The sequence below is a fragment of the Somniosus microcephalus genome, chromosome 4 (assembly GCF_052327205.1).
Source record: "Somniosus microcephalus isolate GS21.2 chromosome 4, FLI_Smic_1.0, whole genome shotgun sequence".
In the NCBI taxonomy this organism is placed as follows: domain Eukaryota; kingdom Metazoa; phylum Chordata; class Chondrichthyes; order Squaliformes; family Somniosidae; genus Somniosus; species Somniosus microcephalus.
The window spans coordinates 11,823,817-11,846,683 of NC_140990.1; the positions used below are offsets into that span (position 1 = coordinate 11,823,817).

At 47.0% G+C, this 22,867-nt stretch overlaps 1 protein-coding gene and 1 pseudogene across 2 annotated transcripts in view; both read left to right on the forward strand.

Annotated features, from left to right (window-relative positions):
* LOC147118294 (proteasome activator complex subunit 1-like) overlaps window positions 1-22,867 on the forward strand; it is a 1,298,587-nt gene that overhangs the window by 325,890 nt on the left and 949,830 nt on the right. The gene's annotated exons all lie outside the window — the stretch shown is intronic.
* Window positions 1-22,867, forward strand: part of LOC147118302 (uncharacterized) — a 174,760-nt pseudogene that overhangs the window by 9,504 nt on the left and 142,389 nt on the right. The window contains exon 3 of the transcript XR_015077898.1: window positions 4,279-6,017. The product of XR_015077898.1 is annotated as an uncharacterized LOC147118302 (transcript). The remainder of the gene's footprint in view (window positions 1-4,278; window positions 6,018-22,867) is intronic.

Here is a 22,867-nt window from a genome sequence, read left to right on the forward strand (position 1 = left end):
AAGGAGAACAATCCCAGCTTCTCCAGTCTCTCCACGTAACTGAAATCCTCTGTGTATTTGTTGTGGGGCAGCAGGCTATAGCAAACAGCTTTCTTAAGAACATAAGAAATAGGAGCAGGAGCAGGCCATTCGGCCCTTTGAGCCTGCTCCGCCATTCAATAAGATCATGGCTGATCTTCTACCTCATCTCCACCTTCCCGCCCGATCCCCATATCCCTTGATTCCCCATGAGTCCAAAAATCTATCTGTCTCAGCCTTGATTATACTCAATGACTGAGCCTCCACAGCCCTCTGGGGCAGAGAATTCCAAAGATTCACAACCCTCTGAGTGAAGACATTTCTCCTCATCTCAGTCCTAAATGGCCGACCCCTTATTCTGAGACTGTGACCCCTGGTTCTAGACTCCCGAGCCAGGGGAAACAGTCTCCCAGCATCTACCCTTTCAAGCCCTGTAAGAATTGTAGATGTTTCAATGAGATCACCTCTCATTCTTCAAAATTCATGGGAATATAGGCCCAGTCTACTCAATCTCTCCTCATAGGACAATCCCCCTATCCCAGAAATCAGTCTGGTGAACCTTCGTTGCACTCCCTCTAAGGCAAGTATATCCTTCCTTAGGTAAGGAGACCAAAACTGTACACAATACTCCAGGTGTGGTCTCACCAAGGCCCTATATAATTGCGGTAAGACTTTACTCTTATACTCCAATTCATTTGTAATAAAGACTAACATACCATTTGCTTTCCTAATTGCTTGCTGCACCTGCGTGTTAAGATGAGAAATGATAAAGGCAAGAAGTCACTTGTGGGAGTGGTGTACAGGCCCCCTGACAGTAACCACACGGTAGGATGGAGTATAAAGGAAGAAATAATGGGAGCTTGTCAGAAAGGTATGGCTATAATCATGGGGGATTTTAATCTATATATAGACTAGAAAAATCAGATGGGCCAAAGTAGCCTAGATGAGGAGTTCATAGAATCTTTTTGGGATAGTTTCTTAGAACAGCACGTCCTGGAGCCAACCAGAGAGCAGGCTACACTAGACCTGGTATTGTGCAATGAGATAGGATTAATTAATGACCTCATAGTGAAGGTGCCCCTAGGTAGCAGCGATCATAATATGATTGAATTTTACATTCAGTTTGAGGGAGAGACGAGTGGGTCCAAGACTAGTATTTTAAACTTAAATAAGGGCAATTATGAGGGCATGAAAGCAGAGCTAGCTAAAGTGAACAGGCAAATTAGGTTAAGGGATAGGTCAATAGAGTTGCAGTGGCAGACATTTAAGGGGATATTTCAGAATACACAGAATATATACATTCCAACGAGAAAGAAAAATTCCACCATCCGTGGTTAACTAAGAAAGTTAAAGATAGTATCAGACTTAAAGAAAAAGTATATAATTGTGCAAAGATTTGCTGGCAGGTCAGAAAATTGGACAGAATATAAAAAGCAGCAAAGAATGACTAAAAGATTAATAAGGAGAGAAAAATGAGAGTACCAGAGAAAGCTAGCTAGAAATATAAAAACTGATAGTAAGAGTTTCTATAGATATTTAAAAAAGAGAGTTAACAAAGTGAGCGTTGGTCCTATAGAAAGTGAGTCTGGGGAATTAATAATGGAAATTAAGGAGATGGCAGTTGAATTGAACAGGTATTTTGCATCGGTCTTCACTATAGAGGATTCAAGTAACATCCCAGAAATAGCTGTAAATCAGGAAATGGAAGGGAGGGAGGAACGCAAGAAAATTACAATCACCAGGGAAGTGGTACTGAGCAAATTGTTGGAGCTGTGGGCTGACAAGTCCCCGGGGCCTGATGGACTTCATCTTAGGGTCTTAAAAGAAGTGGCTAGTAAGATAGTTGATGCGTTGGTTTTATTTTGCCAAAATTCCCTAGATTCGGGGAAGGTTCCATTAGATTGGAAAATAGCAAATGTAACTCCTTTACTCAAAGGGAGGGAGAGAGAAAGCAGGAAACTACAGGCCAGTTAGCTTAACATCTGTCATGGGGAAGATGTTAGAAGCTATTATTAAAGATGTTATAACAGGGCACTTGGAAAAGTTCAAGGTAATCAGGCAGAGTCAACATGGTTTTGTGAAAGGGAAATCATGTTTAACCAATTTATTGGAGTTCTTTGAGGAAGTAACATATGCTGTGGATAAAGGGGAACCGGTGGATGTACTGTACTTAGATTTCCAGAAGGCATTTGATAAGTTGCCACATCAAAGGTTATTGCGGAAAATAAAAGCTCATCGTGTAGGGAGTAACATGTTGGCATGGATAGAGGATTGGCTAGCTAATAGGAAACAGAGAGTAGGCATAAATGGGTCATTTTCTGGTTGGCAAGATGTAACAAGTGATGTGCCACAGGGATCAGTGCCGGAACCACAACATTTTACAATTTATATAAATGACTTGGATGAAGGGACTGAAGGCATGGTTGCTAGATTTGCTGATGACACAAAGATAGGTAGGAAAGTAAATTGTGAAGAGGACATAAGGAGGCTACAAGGGATATAGATAAGTTAAGTGAGTGGACAAAGATCTGGCAAATGGAGTGTAATGTGAAGTTGTCCATTTTGCCAGGAAGAATAAAAAAGCAAAAAGAAGATAAATGTGAGGTTATCCACTTTGGTGGCAAAAACAGGAAGGCAGATTATTATTTGAATGGCAATAGATTGGGAGAAGGGGAAGTGCAAAGAGACCTGGGTGTTCTTGTGCACCAATCGCTGAAGGTAAGCATGCAGGTGCAGCAGGCCGTTAAGAAGGTAAATGGTATGTTGGCCTTCGTAGCAAGAGGGTTCGAGTACAGGAACAAGGATGTCTTGCTACAGTTGTACAGGGCCTTGGTGAGACCGCACCTTGAGTATTGTGTGCAGTTTTGGTCGCCTTACCTGAGGAAGGACGTCCTTGCCATGGAAGGAGTGCAGTGAAGATTCACCAGGCTGATACCTGGGATGGCAGGAATGACGTATGAGGAGAGATTGTGTCGATTGGGATTATACTCACTGGAGTTTAGAAGATTGAGAGGGGATCTCATCGAAACCTATAAAATTCTGTCAGGCAGAGTAGATGCAGGAAGGATGTTTATGATGGCCAGGGAGTCCAGAACCAGGGGTCATAGTCTAAGGATAAGGGGTAAGCCATTTAGGACTGAAATGAGGAGGAATTTCTTCACCCAGAGAGTGGTGAACCTGTGGAATTCTCTGCTACAGAGGGCAGTGGAGGCCAGTTCATTAAATATATTCAAGAAAGAGTTGGATATATTTCTTAAGGCTAAAGGGATCAAGGGATATGGGGAGAAGGCAGGGACAGGGTACTGAATTTGGATGATCAGCCATGATCTCATTGAATGGCGGAGCAGGCTCGAAGGGCCGAATGGCCTACTTCTGCTCCTATCTTCTATGTTTCTATGTAAATGGTGAGAGATTGCAGAGCTCTGAGATGCAGAGGGATCTGGGTGTCCTAATGCGTGAATCGCAAAAGGTTCGTCTTCAGGTACAACAAGTAATCAGGAAAGCTAATAGAATGTTATTGTTTATTGCGAGGGAAACTGAATACAAAAGTAGGGAGGTTATGCTTCAGTTATACAGAGCATTGGTGAGACCACATCTGGAGCACTGTGTACAGTATTGGTCTCCTTATTTAAGGAAGGATGTAAATGCATTGGAAGCAGTTCAGAGAAGGTTTACTAGACTAATACCTGGAATGGGCGGGTTGTCTTATGAGGAAAGGTTGGACAGGCTAGGCTTGTATCCGCTGGAGTTTAGAAGAGTAAGAGGTGACTTGATTGAAACATATAAGATCCTGTGAGGTCTGGACAGGATGGATGTGGAGAGGATGTTTCCTCTTCTGGGAGAATCTAGAACTAGGGGTCACTGTTTAAAAATAAGGGGTCGCCCATTTGAGACAGAGATGAGGAGAAATTTTTTCTTACAGAGGGTCGTGAGTCTTTGGAACTCTCTTCCTCAGAGGGCGGTGGAAGCAGAGTCTTTGAATATTTTTAAGGCAGAGGTAGATAGATTCTTGATAAGCAAGGAGGTGAAAGGTTATCGGGGGTAGGTGGGAATGTGGAGTAATCAGATCAGCCATGATCTTATTGAATGGCGGAGCAGGCTCGAGGGGCCGAGTGGCCTACTCCTGCTCCTAATTCGTATGTTCATATGTAACCTGTGCAGCAGCTGGGGCCTGAAAATCAGCTTCACTGCCCCTGGGCTGGGAAAGGGGGACATGAGGCAACATTTTCCCTCTCACCCCTTTCTACACTCCTTCTACAGGGTTTTAGAAGTGGAGCATTTACAGACAGGAAGCTCAGACCGAACATCATGTCAAGAACAGACAGAGTCGCTCGATTCATCAGGACCTGATTCAGTCGGTCCTTCAATCTGCTGGCACACCAGCGAGTTCACACTGATGAGAGACCTTTTAAATGTTCTGAGTGTGGGAAGAGCTTCAAAATCTACAAGTACCTGAAGCAACACCAGTGGCTACACACTGGGGAGAGCCCGTTCACCGGCCCCGTGTTCCAGAAGGGATTCACTCAGTCATCCGCTTCGATGATACACCAGCAAGATCACACTAGGGAGAGACCTTTAACCCGCTCCGTGTGTGGGAAGGGATTAATTGCACCCTCTGTGCTGCTGAGACACCAGCTTGTCCACACCAATGAGAGACCGTTGACCTGCTCTGTGTTTTTGAAGCGATTCTCTCATTCTGCCACCCTCCTGAGACACCAGCTTGTTCACATTAAATGTTATGACTGTGGGAAGAGATTTAAAACGTCCCAGGATCTGAAGAGACACCAGCTGGAGAGAGCAGGAGAGATTCTGTTCACCTGCTCCGTGTGTGGGAAGACATTCACTCGGTCATCCCACCTACTGACACACCAGCGAGTTCACACTGATGAGAGACTATTTAAATGTTCTGCCTGTGGGAAGAGCTTTAAAACCTCTGGGGATCTGAAGCAACATCAGCGAGTTCACTCCGATCAGAGACCATTTACATGTTCTGTCTGTGGGAAGAGCTTTAAAAGCTCCGGGAATCTGAACGGACACCAGCCAGTTCACACTGGGAAGAGGCCATTCACCTGCTCCGTGTGTGGGAAGGGATTCACTCAGTCATCCAACCTGTTGAAACACCAGCAAGTTCACACTGATGAGAGACCGTTCACCTGCCCCGTGTGTGGGAAGGGATTCACTCAGTCATCAAACCTGTTGAGACACCAGCAATATCACACTGATGAGAGACCATTTAAATGTTCTGACTGTGGGAAGAGCTTTAAAACCTCTGGGGATCTGAAGGAACACCAGTTGGTTCACACCGATGAGAGACCATTTAAATGCTCTGACTGTGGGAAGAGCTTTAAAACCTCTGGGGATCTGAAGAAACACCAGCGAGTTCACACTGGTGAGAGGGCGTTCAGTGAGAGGGCGTTCACCTGTTCCGTGTGTGGGAAGGGATTCACTCAGTCATCCAACCTGCTGACACACCAGCAATATCACACTGATGAGAGACCATTTAAATGTTCTGACTGTGGGAAGAGCTTTAAAACCTCTGGGGATCTGAAGGGACACCAGTTGGTTCACACCGATGAGAGACCATTTAAATGCTCTGACTGTGGGAAGAGCTTTAAAACCTCTGGAGATCTGAAGAAACACCAGCGATTTCACTCTGGTGAGAGGGCGTTCACCTGCTCCGTGTGTGGGAAGGGATTCACTCAGTCATCCAACCTGCTGACACACCAGCGAGTTCACACTGATGAGAGACTATTTAAATGTTCTGACTGTGGGAAGAGCTATAAAACCTCTGGGAATCTGAAGGTACACCAGTTGGTTCACACTGGGGAGTGGCCGTTCACCTGCTCAGTGTGTGGGAAGGGATTCACTCACTCATCCAACCTGCTGACACACCAGCTTGTTCACACTGATGAGAGACCATTTAAATGCTCTGACTGTGCTAAGAGCTTTAAAAGTTCCAGGGAGCTGAAGAGACACCAGCGAGTTCACACCGGGGAGAGGCCGTTCACCTGCTCCGTGTGTGGGAAGGGATTCACTCGGTCATCCCACCTGCTGACACACCAGCTTGTTCACACTGATGAGAGACCATTTAAATGCCCTGACTGTGCTAAGAGCTTTAAAAGCTCCGGGGAGCTGAAGAGACACCAGCGAGTTCACACTGTTCTGTAGCACAGGGCCCTGAAGATAGCTGGGGTGACATGAACATGGAATGGATGAATGTTTTATAAATTCTTGGACTGCTGTTTAATCTTTCAATCTGTTGTGCTGATGATTCCCTTCGATTGATTGTTGATGGTGTTACATAGAATGTACAGCACAGAAACAGGCCATTCGGCCCAACTGGTCCATGCCGGTGTTTACGCCCCACACCCACTCTACTTCAATTAACCCGATCAACATCTCCTCCCATTCCTTTCTCCCTTGTGTGGCTTCCCCATAAATCCATCTGTGCTGTTCACCTCAACTACTCCCTGTGGTAGCGAGTTCCCCATTCTCACCATTCTCTGGGTAAAGACACTTCTCCTGAATTCATTACTGGATTTATTAGTGACTATTTTAAGTTTGTGGCCTCATAAATATGATGAGATTCTTTTAAGCTGACCAGTATGTTGTTGTACTTTGTCTTTTTCTGATGAATTAAACATTACTGAGCCCTTGTACGCGTGTTATGGGATGAAGTTTTTTTTTAAATTCGTTCATGGGATGTGGGCGTCGCTGGCAAGGCCAGCATTTATTGCCCATCCCTAATTGCCCTTGAGAAGGTGGTGCTGAGCCGCCTTCTTGAACCGCTGCTGTCCGTGTGGTGAAGGTACTCCCACAGTGCTGTCAGGGAGGGAGTTCCAGGACTTTGACCCAGCGCCGATGAAGGAATGGCAATATACTTCCAAGTCAGAATGGTGCGTGACTTGGAGTTGGTGGTCATAGAGTCATAGAGTTATACAGCACAGAAAGAGGCCCATCGTGCCTGCACAGGCCATCAAGCCCTGTCTATTCTAATCCCATTTTCCAGCACTTTGTCTGTAGCCTTGTATGCTATGGCGGTTCAAGTGCTGGTCTAAATGCTTCTTGAATGTTGTGAGGGTTCCTGCCTCTATCACCCTTTCAGGCAGTGAGTTCCAGATTCCAACCACCCTCTGGTGGAAAAAAGGTTTTCCTCAAATCCCCTCTAAACCTCCTGCCCCTTACCTTGAAACTAATGGTTATTGACCCCTCTACTAAGGGGAAAAGTTCCTTTCTATCTACCCTATCTATGCCCCTCAAAATTTTGTACACCTCAATCAGGTCCCCCCTCAGCCTTCTCTGCTCTAAGGAAAACAACCCCAGCCTGTCCAGTCTCTCTTCATAGCTGAAGCGTTCTAGCCCAGGTAACATCCTGGTGAATCTCCTCTGCATCCTCTCCAATGCAATCACATCCTTCCTATAGTGTGGCGAGCAGAACTGCACAGTATTCCAGCTGTGGCCTAACTAGCGTTTTGTACAGCTCCATCATAACCTCCCTGCTCTTATATTCTATGCCTCGGCTAATGAAGGCAAGTATCCCGTAAGCCTTTTTAACCACCTTTTCTGCCTGTCCTGCTGCCTTCAGGGATATATGTATTCTATCAGGTGTTCCCATGCGCTTGCTGTCTTTGTCCTTCCAGGTAGAAGAGGTCGTCGGTTTTGGGAGGTGCTGCCGAAGAAGCCTTGGCGAGTTGCTGCTGTACATCTTGTAGATGGTACACAATGCAGCCACGGTGCGCCGGTGGTGGAGGGAGTGAATGTTTAAGGTGGTGGATGGGATGCCAATCAAGCGGGCTGCTTTGTCTTGGGTGGTGTTGGAGCTGCACTCATCCAGACAAGTGGAGAGTATTCCATCACACTCCTGACTTGTGCCTTGTAGATGGTGGAAAGGCTTTGGGGAGTCAGGAGGTGAGACACTCGCCGCAGAATACCCAGCCTCTGGCCTGCTCTTGTAGCCACAGTATTTATGTGGCTGGTCCAGTTAAGTTTCTGGTCAATGGTGACTCCCAGGATGTTGATGGTGGGGGATTCGGTGATGGGAATGCCGTTGAATGTCAAGGGGCGGTGATTAGATGCTCGCTTGTCGGAGATAGCCATTGCCTGGCACTTGTGTAGTGCAAATGTTACCTGCCACTTACCAGCCCAAGCCTGAATGTCGTCCAGGTCTTGTTGCATGCGGGCATGGACGGTTTCATTATCTGAGGAGTTGCAAATGGAACTGAATACAGGTAGACTACCCTTTATCCGGACTTCCGAAAACCGAAACCCTCTAAAAACCGAAGGTTTTTTCGTTCAGCGTAAGTCGTGCGTACGACTTATGCTGAACGAAAAAACCGAAGGTTTTTAGAGGGTTCCGGTTGCGGAAGTTCGGATAAAGGGTAAGTCGTGCGCAAGACCCCCCGCCGACCCCCCCACCGACCCCGACAACCGCCGACCCCGCCAGCCCCGACAACCGCCAGCCCCGACAACCGCCGACCCCGCCAGCCCCGACAACCGCCGACCCCCCCGCGGACCCCGACAACCGCCGACCCCCCCGCGGACCCCGCCAGCCCCGACAACTGCCGACCCTGCCAGCCCCGACAACCGCCGACCCCCCCGCGGACCCTGCCAGCCCCGACAACCGCCGACCACCCCCGCGTACCCCGCCGGCCCCGACCCCCGCCGACCCCAACTGACTTACGCTGAGCGTCAGCGTAAGTTGTGCGCACGACCCCCCGCCGACCCCCCCCACGGACCCCCGCCGACCCACCTTCCAAAATCCGAAATTCTCCTTTATCCGAAACTCGGCTGGTCCCGAGGTTTTCGGATAAAGGATAGTCCACCTGTACTGTGCAGTCATCAGCGAACATCCCCACTTCTGACCTTATGTTGGAGGGAAGGTCATTGATGAAGCAGTTGAAGAGGGTTGGGCCGAGCACACTGCCCTGAGGAACTCCTGCAGCGATGTCCTGGGGCTGTGATGATTGACCTCCAACCACCAAGATCATCTTCCTTTGTGCTCAGTCTGACTCCAGCCAGTGGAGAGTTTCCCCCCCGATTCATTAGCATTGAGGTAATAGTGAGAGTAATAGAAATATAGAAGATAGGAGCAGGAGTAGGTCATTCGGCCCCTCGAGCCTGCTCTGCCATTTAATGAGATCATGGCTGATCATCCAAATTCAGTACCCCGTCCCTGCCTTCTCCCCATAACCCTTGATCACTTTAGCCTTAAGAAATATATCTAACTCCTTCTTGAATATATTTAATGAATTGGCCTCCACTGCCTTCTGTGGTAGAGAATTCCACAGGTTCACCACTCTCTGGGTGAAGAAATTCCTCCTCATCTCCGTCCTAAATGGCTTACCCCTAATCCTTAGACTGTGACACCTGGCTCTGGACTCCCCGGCCATTGGGAACATCCTTCCTGCATCCAGTCTGTTTAGTCCTGTTAGAATTTTATAAGTTTCAATGAGATCCCCTCTCATTCTTCTAAACTCCAGCAAGTATAAGCCCAATCGACCCAATCTCTCCCCATACGTCATTCCTGCCATCCCAGGTATCAGTCTGGTGAATCTTCGCTGCACTCCCTCCATGGCAAGAACATCCTTCCTCAGATAAGGCGACCAAAACTGCACACACTACTCAAGATGTGGTCTCACCAAGGCCCTGTACAACTGCAGCAAGACATCTTTGTTCCTGTACTCAAACCCTCTCGTTACGAAGGCCAACATACCATTTGCCTTCTTAATCGCCTGCTGCACCTGCATGCTTACTTTCAGCGACTGGTGCACAAGGACGCCCAGGTCTCGTTGCACTTCCCTTTCTCCCAATCTATTGCCATTCAAATAATAATCTGCCTTCCTGTTTTTGACACCAAAGTAGATTGTGAAGTCCGCGCCTCAATAATACACAGACTTTGGGAGAACAGTTTAACAGGTACTTTACTGAACAAGAGGCAGCTTGAAACTGAAACTACAGAAGCCTGCTAGGGCCTTTTATACAGGGGTGGCCACTGCCGGTACTGCAGTCTAAGACCAGTTATTCCCTTAAAGGTACATACACAACAATTCCTCCCCTTTTAGATAAACAGTACATAACATTCATTTAACAACTAAATAATAACTAATTACAATTACAATTTTCTCAGTAATATATACATCAACTGAAATAGTCATTTATAAGTTCAGTCTTTGAGGAGGCTTCCTGATCCGGACTGGATAGCGCCTTTCTCGAGTATCCTGTTCTGGCGGTGGAGTCAATTCTGGCTCATTGTCATTGGTTGGTTCGTCAGCTTCCAATACCCCTGCTTCTGAGGTAGACGCAATCTGTACTTCGGGCTCATTACCAGGCGCACATGCTTGTGGTACAGGTTTGGCTTGTTCCTGTGACTCTAGAATCTGGTCAGCATAGCGTCTCACGATGCTCTCTCCAACGTCCACTGTGTACATTAGTGGTCCCTGCTGTGTGCATATCGTGCCTGGCTGCCATTTTTCTGTTCGGTAGTCGCGGGCCAAGACTGGTTGCCCTATCTTAAAGCTCCTGGTTGGCTTCTCATTTATGTGCTGGAACTGCTTATCCTCCACATCTCGTCTTATGTTTGGTTTGAGCAAATCCAAGCAACATCTTAGTCTCCGGTTGAAAAACAGTATGGCTGGAGTTTGGTTGGTTACTGCATGTGTCGCATTCCGGTAAGCAAACAGGAAGTTATCCACCTTGTGTTGCAGTGGTATGTCATCATTATACATTGCCTTTATGGCCTTTTTAAAGGTCTGAACAAACCTCTCAGCCAATCCATTTGTGGCTGGATGATATGGGGCAGATGTGTAATGTTTCACCCCATTATTCTTCAGGAACCTCCGGAAATCCTCAGACAAACTGTGGGCCATTGTCGGAACAGATCTGTTCTGGCAACCCATTCCTGGCGAAGATGGTCCTTAGGACTGCAATAGTTTTTTCCGTGGTGGTGGAGGACATGTTAATGACCTCTGGCCATTTCGAATGGGCGTCCACAGCGATTAGAAACATTGAGTCCATAAATGGACCAGCGAAATCAATGTGTACCTGTTGCCATGGAGATGAGGGCCACTCCCATGGATGTAGCGGGGCCTGTGGTGGAGCGTTTTGGACCTTCTGGCATCCTGTGCATCTCTTGGTCATATCCTCGATTTCTTTATCGCTTCCCGGCCATCACACAAACGCCCTGGCTAGGCTCTTCATTTTTACCCCTCCCAGATGACCCTCGTGAAGCTCATTGAGTACTCTATCTCTCAACTTGGGTGGAATTACCACTCGGGATCCACACATCAAGGTACCCCGGCACACTGACAGCTGTTCCCTCCTTGGCGAGAATGCTGGCAACAGTGTGTTGCCATATGCTGGCCATCCCTTCACCGTCAAATCATAGACCCGAGAGAGTGTCGGGTCATTTCGGGTTTCCTTCTCAATACTTGCATTTGTAACAGGCAAACATTCGACTACGGTCGCATGGAATATCTCCACAGGGTCCACTGCAGGTGCTTCTTCTGCCATAGGCAATGGTAGGCGCGACAGCCCATCAGCGTTTCCATGTTGTTTTGTACCTTTGTACTCTATGTCATACTGACGTGCCCCTAGAAAAAGTGACCATCTTTGCAGCCGTTGCGCCGTCATCACCGGAACGCCCTTCTTTGGGTTAAAAATTGAGACCAGGGGTTGATGATCAGTCAGTAGAGTGAATTTCTGCCCGTGCAGATAGTGATTGAACTTCTTCACCCCCCACACCAGGCTGAGGGCCTCCCTGTCAATCTGGGTTTAGTTACGCTCGGCTGAGGTTAGCGAGCGCGATGCAAAGGCAATTGGCCTCTCTGAACCATCACGGAATTTGTGTGACAGCACCGCTCCAATGCCGTAAGGTGACGCATCACATGCCAACCGAATCGGTAGTGTTGGGTTGTAGTGGGCCAATACTTCTTTTGAAGTGATTTGGCATTTACATTCCTGAAAGGCACGCTTACACTCATCACTCCATTTCCATGTTACACCAGTTTGAAGGAGGGCGTTCAGTGGGTGCAGAATTGTTGATAAATTCGGCAAGAACTTATGGTAGTAGTTCACCAACCCGAGGAACGACCTCAGTTGCGACACATTTTCTGGTGATGGAGCCTTGACTACAGTCACAATCTTATGCAACCCTTCCTCATCAATCATGTGGCCACAATACGAGATTTGTCTCCTGAAGAACTCGCATTTGGGACGGTTGGCTCGTAGCCCATATTCCTGCAATCTCGTGAGCACCTGTTCCAGGTTGGCAAGGTGTTCATTGTCATTTTCGCCCGTAACCAGGATGTCGTCCAAATAACACTGGGTCCCCGGGATCCGTTGCAGGACTTGTTCCATTACCCTCTGCCACATAGCCGGGGCCGATGCTACCCCAAATACCAGTCGATTGTACTGGTAAAGGCCTTTGTGAGTGTTTATCGTGAGGTATTTCCTAGATGCTTCTTCCACCTCCATTTGTAGATACGCTTGAAACATTTCCCTCCAGATAGTGAGGCGAAAATATCTTCTATCCGCGGAAGCAGATACTGTACTGTATGCAAGACTGGGTTCACAGTCACCTTGAAGTCCCCACAGATGCGAACCTTCCTTGGCTCCCCAGGCATGTTGCTCAATGCTTTCTTCATTACAGGAATGATGGGTGTGGCCCACTCACTCCAGTCCACCTTAGACAGCACCCCCGAACGCTCCAGACTCTCCAGTTCAGCTTCCACAGCTGGGCGTATCGCATATGGCACCGGTCTGGCCTTGAAAAATGTTGGGGTTGCGTTATCCTCAATCTTTATGGTTGCCTTTACTCCTTTTAGAGTCCCAAGTCCTTGTTGGAACACCTCTTCCGTGTCAGATAGAATTTGTGACAGACGTCCAGGTGCGACGTCATCATCTTTTTTGTCAGTCATAGTTAGTGCCAGAATGGAATCCATTCCCAGACTTCCCAGAATCCATACCCAGACTCCAAAAGGACCCCCCCCCCCCCGACCACCAGAGATCAGCAGGGTACATACCAGGACCACTACAGAGACCACCACCACACCAACCGGGACCAGAGAGGATCCCGATGCACAACAACAATATCAGACCTGCACCACTCCTGTCCCACAGGGGAACAGGACCGCTCCCAGCCAGACAGAGGGAGAGATGCACAGGGCGTATGCAATACCTCAGACAGAGACAATCCATTAAGAGACAATAAGCAGACGTGCAGCAGCATCTACTTCCGCCTTATGGATCAGAAAATGAAAAAAATCAAGTACTAATTAATAGAAAGAATTGTAACCAAGTAGTATTAGCATTTATAGACAACTGAGATGATCTTTTTTTCCCACATTTAGACACGACAAACACATATCATTCTTTAACATATCATAGTAAAAGATCAAACTTAACATGAAATCCTTATATATTTCGACCTGGAATATCCAAGGTCTACGCTCTTCGGTGCTCGACGTGAAGAGTAGGACCCCAGAGTTCATAGATGAAACTAAAGATCTAGATATTATCATTTTACAGGAAACTTGGTATAAAGGAAAAGGACACACTGGCCGTCCCCAAGGGTACACAGAGCTGGTGGTCCCCTCCAATAAATTACCAGGAGTAACCCAAGGCAGAGACTCCGGAGGCATACTGATTTGGTTTAAAACAGAGCTTAAGAATTGCATCAAATTTATAAAAAAGGGCGAAAACCACATGTGGCTCAAAATTGAGAGGGAGATTATCTCTAACACCCAAGATGTTTTCATTTGCGCACTCTATATCCCCCCAATGGAATCCCCGTACTTTAAAGAGGACACCTTCTCCAACATTGAGGGGGAAATTATCCAATACCAGGCCCAGGGGAACGTGTTGATCTGTGGTGACCTCAATTCAAGAACTGGCGGAGAACCAGACTTCACCAATAATCAGGGAAACAATTACATATTCAGGAATAACCACTTCGATATCCCTTCCCTTCCATACAGGCATAACTGCGACAAGCAGACAAATACCAACGGAAAACAGCTCCTGCAGCTCTGTCGAAGCCTGGGTCTGTACATTGTCAATGGTAGGTTCATAGGAGACCTCCTAGGAAGATCGACCTATTGCACACCTCTTGGCTGCAGCACCGTAGACTATATGATTACGGATTTGGACCCATCCTCTTTCAGAGCATTCACAGTCAAACCACAAACAACACTGTCAGTTCACAGTCAAATTACTATGTATCTTAAAAAGACAGAAACAAACAACACAGAAACACAACCCAGTAAACTGTACAACACCAAAAAATCGTACAGATGGGCCAAAAACGACACGGAAAAATACCAGAAAGCAATTAGCAATGAATCAACTCAAGCTCTCTTGGACACCTTTCTGGATAACATATACACTCACAATAAAGAAGGCGTAAACCGGGCAGTGAATAACCTAAACAATATTTTTGATAATTTGGCAACAAGGTCAAACTTGAAAGCTCGCAAGAACAAACCCAAAACAAAAAACTATGAAAAATGGTTTGACCCAGATTGCCATAACATGAGGAAAAAACTTAGAAAAATATCAAACCAAAAACACAGACATCCAGAAAACGAGGAATTACGCCTTACTTATTGTCAGACACTAACACAATACAGAAACACACTCAGAACCAAAAAAGAGCAATATATTAAGAATACACTCAGCTCCATTGAGGAATCCATTGATTCCAATTGTTTCTGGGACAACTGGAATACATTACACAAAAAACATGACGAATTGGCCATTCAAAAATGGAGACACATGGGAAAACCACTTTGAAAAATTATACCAGAAAAACACACTAAGGCCAGAGCAACACCAAATATGCAAAAAACTGGAAAAGCTCAAAATGGCCATAAAAGATAACCAAAACCCGCTAGACTCCATAATAACAGAAAAAGAACTTTTTGAAAAACTCAAGGACCTGCGACCAGGAAAAGCTTGCGGGGCAGATGGCATACTAAGCGAGATGACTAAACACACAGACGAGAAAATGAAACTGGCTATCCTAAAACTCTTCAACTTGGTTCTGAGTGTCGGTTACTTCCCTGATATCTGGAACAAAGGACTCATAACGCCCATATACAAAAGTGGGGACAAAGTCGACCCAAATAACTATCGAGGCATCTGTGTAAACAGTAACCTGGGGAAGGTATTCTGTAGTATCATAAACAAAAGACTTATAAACTTCCTTGAGGAGCACAATGTCTTGAGTAAAAGCCAAATTGGATTCCTGCCAAACTATAGAACATCAGATCATATCTTCACCCTGCAGACCCTAATTGACAAACACGTTCATCAAAACAAAAGCAAAATCTATGCATGCTTTATAGATTTCCAGAAGGCTTTCGATTCCATCTGGCATGACGGTTTATTCCTGAAACTTATCAAAAGCGGGGTAGGGGGAAAAACATATGATGTAATTAAATCAATGTATACAAACAACAAATGTGCAGTTAAAATTGGAGACAAACAAACAAAATACTTCCCACAGGGGCGGGGGGTGACGCAGGGCTCGCCAATCTCACCGACACTCTTTAATATTTACATAAATGAATTGGCAAAACTACTTGAACAATCTACAGCACCCGGCCTCACCCTATACGAATCCAAGGTTAAATTCCTCCTCTATGCAGACGACCTGGTTCTGCTGTCACCAACTAAGGAGGGTCTACAGCAGAACCTGGATCTGCTGGAGTCGTACTGCCAGACTTGGGCCCTGACAATAAATCCCCAAAAAACCAAAGTCCTTGTGTTCCAGCAAAGATCCAGACATCAGGGACCCAAAATAAATTTCACACTAGGAACAACCAAAATTGAACAAACCACTAACTACACATACTTGGGCTTAAAAATCAGTTCTACGGGAAATTTCAATCTGGCTGTGAATGAACTGAAAGAGAAAGCAAGAAGGGCTTTCTATGCCATTAAAAAATCAATCCAAATAGAAATCCCAATTAGCATTTGGCTCAAAATTTTCAAATCAGCAATTGAACCAATTGCACTCTATGGCAGTGAGGTGTGGGGACCGCTAACACAACAAGAATTTGCAAAATGGGACAAACACCCAATTGAGATCCTACATGCAGAATTCTGTAAAAGTATCCTCCGGACTCAAAGGAAAACCGTAAACAATGCATGCAGGGCAGAACTAGGCCAATATCCATTAATAATCACTATCCAAAAAAGAGCCACCAAATTTTGGAAACACCTAGAAATGAGCAACCCCCAATGCTATCATTACGAAGCCCTGAAATGCCAAGAGAGGACCATAAAGAAGAATACCCTCAGTCAACTAATCCTGGGACTCAGTGAAGTAACTACTAACAATAACCAGCCCCAGGACAGTGACAGCGTAACACAAAGAATTCGACCCAACACAATCGTCGCTAAGCAAAAGGAAAAATATCTGTCATATTGGGCAGAAACAACAAAAACCCAAAGCAAACTCAATTGCTACTTGGCCCTAAACAGACAATACAACATGGCTGATTACCTGACCATGGTAAAGGATAGCAAACTGAGAAAAACTTTGACAATGTACAGACTTAGTGAACATAACCTGGCGATCGAAAAAGGTAGACACAGACAGACCCGGCTACCAAGAGAGGACAGGATATGCTCTCACTGCAGTCAGGGAGTGGTGGAGACAGAGATGCACTTCCTCACAGCTTGTAGAAAATATCAGGGCATAAGGGAGAATTTCTACCCAAAATTCACAAAAATATGCCCGGAATTCAGAAATTTGAATGGCGACCAAAAACTCCCATACCTACTAGGGGAAGAGAGAAATTGTGTAACACTAGCAGCACACTATGTTACAGCTTGCCATAAACAGAGGGACAACCACTAAATATAAGAAAAGAGTATATATTAATTATATGAAAGTATATTTATACACTCAGGGATATATCTGTTTATGCACTGTATGGATAGATCTGTATTTTTGTGAACAAACATGAATGTTTTTCGATGCTTTGGCAACATAAGATGTAACTTGTCATGCCAATAAAGCGATTTGAATTGAATTGAATGCCAATCCAATTGTAGTCTTCGGATCCATTCACGTCCCAATAATGGTGGTCCTCCATCTCGTAGTATATACATGTATAGTTTCTGTGTTTCCTTTCCGTTATATTCAACTGGCACCCTTATTTTTCCTCTGGGGTAGACCTTTTGCCCCGTGTATGTCTTCAATACAATGGACATGTCCTTTAAGGGTATGTGTGAGAATAGCCGCTCATAGTCTCGTCAATTCATGACAGTTAGGGCTGATCCTGTGTCCAATTCCATCTTCACTGGAGACCCTGCTATCATGAGGGTGACCCAAATGGTTTGGTGATCTTCTTTTGCGATCATGTTGTGTAGCTTTAAACAACTTAGTCGCCTGCTCCCGGAGTCCTTATCACTCTCCTGATCTTCTGAACTGCTATCTGTCAGTTTCTTTACTTTCCTGTACTGTTCCTTAGTAGTTCTTGTCGTGTTGGTCTTCTTTCCCGACCTGCAGACTCTTGCTATATGTCCCATCTTCCCGCATTGCCTGCATATTTTGTCTTTAAACCAGCAGTCCTTCTGCTCATGGGTTGTTCTGCCGCAGCGATAGCACTTTTCAGCTCCATACGCCATTTCGTTAGCGCTGTATTCTTGTGGTTTCTGTTGTATTTCCGCAGCTCCCCGTGCTGCTGCTTCGTAGGATACTGCCACGCTGAAAGCCTGTTCTAGCATCAGGTCCTTTTTTGAAAGTAGTCGTTTCTGGGTTCCTTCACTCTGGAGCTCGCAGACACACTTATCCCGTAAGGTGTCTGCCAATCCTGCTCCAAACTGGCAGTGCTTCGATAACTTGCGTAGTTCCGTAAGATAGTCAGCATTGCTCTCATCTTTGTGCTGGTTTCTTTTACGGAACTTGAACCTTTCTGCTATCAGCAGTGGTGTAGGGCTTAGGTGTTCCTGTAAGATATGAACAATCTCCTCAAAAGTTTTCTCCATTGGTTTAGCTGGGGTAATTAAATTCTGCAATAGGCCGTACGTATTCGCACCCATCAGATTTAATAATACCGATGCCCTCTTTCCATCGGCCACCTCATTTGCCTTGCAGTACACTTCGATTCTTTCTACATATGTGGTCCAGTCTTCTACCTCGTTGTCGAAAGCAGTGATACTGCCACTTTTCGGCATCTTGGGCGATTTAAAATGGTGCCTCCCGCGCTTTTGCTTCTTCCCCAATGGAATAAAATGGCGCCTCCCGCGCTTTTGCTTCTTCCCCAACGGGATAAAATGGCGCCTCCCGCGCTTTTGCTTCTTCCCCTTACTGCCAAGCTGCTCCTAGTGTTCTACGGGGTAATGGCGGCGACCCGCAGCTTCGGCGCGTCTCGCTTTCCTTCCCCCCCAGTTAGGTTTCTCTCCGCTGTCCTGTTCTCGAGCACCGACCGCGCCCTGTGCGCTCCACCCTCTCTCTCTTGTTTTCTTTTCCCGGCGATGCTGTGCGACCCGATTTGTAGAGCCGCTCGATCGAGCTTGAGCCCGCCGCAGTCTGGAAAGGTCAGCGTGCTACCTGCTACCAGCACGATTCGCTGGAACCACAGTCTCTCCCGCAATTCTCCAAACACTGATGGATTCTTTGGGCGGTTGCCCTCGGTCGACGCCCGTTGCTCAGGCTACGACCTTCCAGGACCTTCCTTTCAGGCGAGATCCCCGTGAGATGATGCCACACTGCAGGTGAGTTCGAACTTACTCGTCGCCACTGTAAAGTCCGCGCCTCAATAATACACGGACTTTGGGAGAACAGTTTAACAGGTACTTTACTGAACAAGAGGCAGCTTGAAACTGAAACTACAGAAGCCTGCTAGGGCCTTTGATACAGGGGTGGTCACTGCCGGTACTGCAGTCTAAGACCAGTTATTCCCTTAAAGGTACATACACAACATGGATAACCTCGCATTTATCCACATTATACTGCATCTGCCATGCATCTGCCCAATCACCCAACCTGTCCAAATCATACTGGAGTTTCTCAGCATCCTCCTCACAGCACACACGCCCACCCAGCTTTGTGTCGTCTGCAAACTTGGAGATATTACATCTAGTTCCCTCGTCTAAATCATTAATATATATTGTGAATAGCTGGGGTCCAAGGACCGATCCCTGCGGTACCCCACTAGTCACTGCCTGCCACTCGGAGAAAGATCCGTTTATTCCAACTCTCCCCATATCCCTTGATCCCTTCAATCCCATGGTAGTTTTCTAAGGGCCAATGAATTTTGTCCTGGATAATTGTCTCTAAAAGTTTCCCCACCACCGACGTTAGGCTGACTGGCCTGTAGTTGCCGGGTTTATCCCTCTCCCCTATTTTAAACAGGGCTGTAACATTTGCAATCCTCCAGTCCTCTGGCACCACCCCCATGTCCAAGTAGGATTGGAAGATTGTAGCCAGAGCCTCCGCAATTTTCACCCCTACTTCCCTCAGTAACCGAGGACAAATCCCATCCAGACCGGCGACTTTTCTACTTTGAGGACTGCCAACCTTTGAAGTCCCTCCTCTTTATCTATTTGTATCCTATCCAGTATCGCTCCAGCCTCCTCCTTTACTGCTACATTGGCAGCATCCTCTTCTCCAGTGAAGACAGACGCAAAGTTCTCATTTAGTTCCTCAGCCCAGCCCTCTGCCTCCACAAGACAATCTCCCTTTAGGTCCCCAATCAGCCCCTCCCTTCCTTTGACTGCCCTTTTACTATTTAAGTGTTTATAAAAGACTTTTGGGTTCCCTTTTATGTTAGCTGCTAATCTGTTCTCATACTCTCCCTTTGCCCCTCTTATTCCATTGTTTAGATCTCCTCTGTACTTTCTATATTCAGCATGATTCCCCACTGTATTATCAACCTTACATTTGTCATAAACCTCCTTTTTCTCTCTCACTTTAACCTCTATCTTTAGTCATCCAGGGAGCTCTAGCTTTGGATGCCCTTCCTTTCCCCCTCATAGGAATGTGTCTGCTCTGTACCCGAACCAGCTCCTCTTTGAAGGCCTCCCATTGTTCATTTTCTGTTTTGCCTCCCAATTTTTGACTCCAATCCACCTGGGCCAGATTCCTTTTCCTCTCACTGCAGTTAGCCCTCCTCCAGTTAAATATTTTTACGCTCGATTGTTGTTTGTCCTTTTCCCCAACTATTCTAAACCTGATGATATTATGATCACTGATCCCCCAAATACTCTCCCACTGAAACATGCTCCACTCGCTCCACTTCATTCCCCAGAACTAGATCCAGCTCTGCTTCCTTCCTCCTTGGGCTGGAAACACACTGATTCAGAAAGTTCTCTTGTACACATTTCAGGGATTCCTCCCCAATTTGCCCTTTACACTGTTACTATCTATACTCAGATAATTGAAGTCCCCCATTATCATTATTCTTGAAGACCGATAAATCCCCAGGGCCTGATAGTCTACATCCTAGGGTACTTAAGGAAGTGGCCCTAGAAATAGTAGATGCATTGCTGATCATTTTCCAACATCGATGGAATCTGGAACAGTACCCATGGATTGGAGGGTAGCTAATGTTACTCCACTATTCAAAAAAGGTGGTAGAGAGAAAACGGGGAATTACAGACAAGTAAGCCTGACATCAGTAGTGGGGAAAATGCTAGTGTCCATTATAAAAGATGTAATAGCAGAGTGATGCGCTATCAATTACTCATAAAAGATGGAGAGTTAGGAGAGTAACTAAAAGGCTTTTATTAACAAAGAACAGAGCATGCCTCTCGTGGTTGACTGGTTTCCAAGAAGGCAGGGGGCTGCAGAACAGTTACCTTTATACCTGGGCCTGTGGGTGGAGCCAGGGGCGGAGCCAGCTGAGGCATGCATAGGTACAACAGTGTGCAACAACAACAACAATGGTGAACAACAATAACAGTGGTTTACCACATTCACCCCTTGTTTAAAATTGAGTCCGGCGGGGTGAAGTGTACTAAAGGTTCGTGTAAGTAAGTCTATCAGGTGGCCTTGTATGCCGTCCTGATCGTCGTGGTGGCGGCGGTGATGGTGCAGCATCCAACGTTGAATCTGGCGTCTCATTGAGTGGTTGGGTGGTCAATGACGGGTCCTGGGGCTGCCGTCTACAGGGGTTGGGTTGTGGGTAGTGGTGGATGGCAATGGTAGTGTTTCAGGGGCACCCGAAGGTGCGAGGTCTCGTATGGAGACTGTGTCCTCCCGCAATGATAGTGTTTCAGGGGCACCCGAAGGTGCGAGGTCTCGTATGGAGACTGTGTCCTCCCGCCCGTCCGGGTACGCCACGTAAGCATACTGGGGGTTGGCGTGGAGGAGGCTCACCCTCTCGACCAGGGGGTCCATTTTATGGGACCTCACGTGCTTCCGCAATAGGACGGGTCCTGGAGACGTCAGCCATGTCGGTAGCGAGGTCCCCGATGTGGACTTCCTGGGGAAAGTGAACATTTTTTCATGGGGGGTGGCATTGGTGGCCATACAAAGCAGTGACCGAATGGAGTGGAGCGCTGCAGGGAGGACCTCCTGCCAGTGAGAGGTCGGAAGGCCCTTAGATTTTAAGTTTAAGAGGACGGCCTTCCAAACCGTCGCATTCTCTCTTTCCACCTGGCCGTTCCCCTGGGCGTTGTAGCTGGTGGTTCTGCTTGTGGCAATACCTCTCGTGAGCAGGTACTGACGGAGTTCGTCGCTCATAAAGGATGAGCCCCGGTCGCTATGGATATAGCTAGGGAAGCCGAACAAGGCGAAAAGGTCATTCAGACATTTAATGACCGTGGTACTGATCATGTCTGGGCAAGGGATGGCAAACGGGAAACGGGAGTACTCATCAATTATGTTGTGGAAGTACACGTTGCGGTCAGAGGAGGGGAGGGGCCCTTTAAAATCGACGCTCAGGCGCTCGAAGGGGCGAGTGGCCTTTATCAGGCTTGCTCTGTCTGGCCTATAAAAATGCGGTTTGCACTCGGCACAGATTTGGCAGTTCCTGGTCATGGTCCTGACCTCCTCGATGGAATAGGGCAGGTTACGGGATTTGATGAAATGGAAGAACCTGGTGACCCCCGGGTGGCAGAGGTCATTGTGGAGGGTCTGCAGTCTATCAACTTGCGCGTTGGCGCATGTACCACGTGATAGGGCACCTGGGGGCTCATTGAGTTTCCCGGGCCGGTACAAGATATCGTAATTGTAGGTGGAGAGTTCAATTCTCCACCTCAAGATCTGGTCGTTCTTGATTTTGCCCCTCTGCTTATTATTAAACATAAAAGCTACTGAATGCTGGTCAGTGAGCAGGGTAAATCGTTTTCCGGCCAGGTAATGCCTCCAATGTCGCACCGCTTCCACAATGGCCTGGGCCTCCTTTTCGACAGAGGAGTGTCGAGTCTCGGGGCCCTGGAGGGTCCTTGAGAAAAAGGCCACGGGTCGCTCTCCACTTGGAAAGGGATGGACTCATCCACTGCGTGCATTGTGGCCTTCGCAATATCTCTTTTTATGAGAGTGAAGGCTGCACATGCCTCTGCTGTCAGGGGGAAGGAGGTGGACTTGATGAGGGGTCTGGCTTTGTCCGCATAGTTGGGCACCCACTGAGCATAGTAAGAGAAAAACCCTAGGCATCTCTTCAGTGCTTTTTGGCAGTGGGGGAGAGGGAGCTCCATAAGGGGGCGCATTCTGTCGGGGTCGGGGCCGATGACTCCGTTCTCCACTACGCAGCCAAGAATGGCGAGGCGCGTGGTGCGAAACATACATTTGTCCTTGTTGTATGTTAGATTCAGCTGCTGGGCCGTACGGAGGAATTTCTCCAGGTTAACGTCATGGTCCTGCTGGTCGTGGCCGCAGATGGTGACGTTGTCTAGA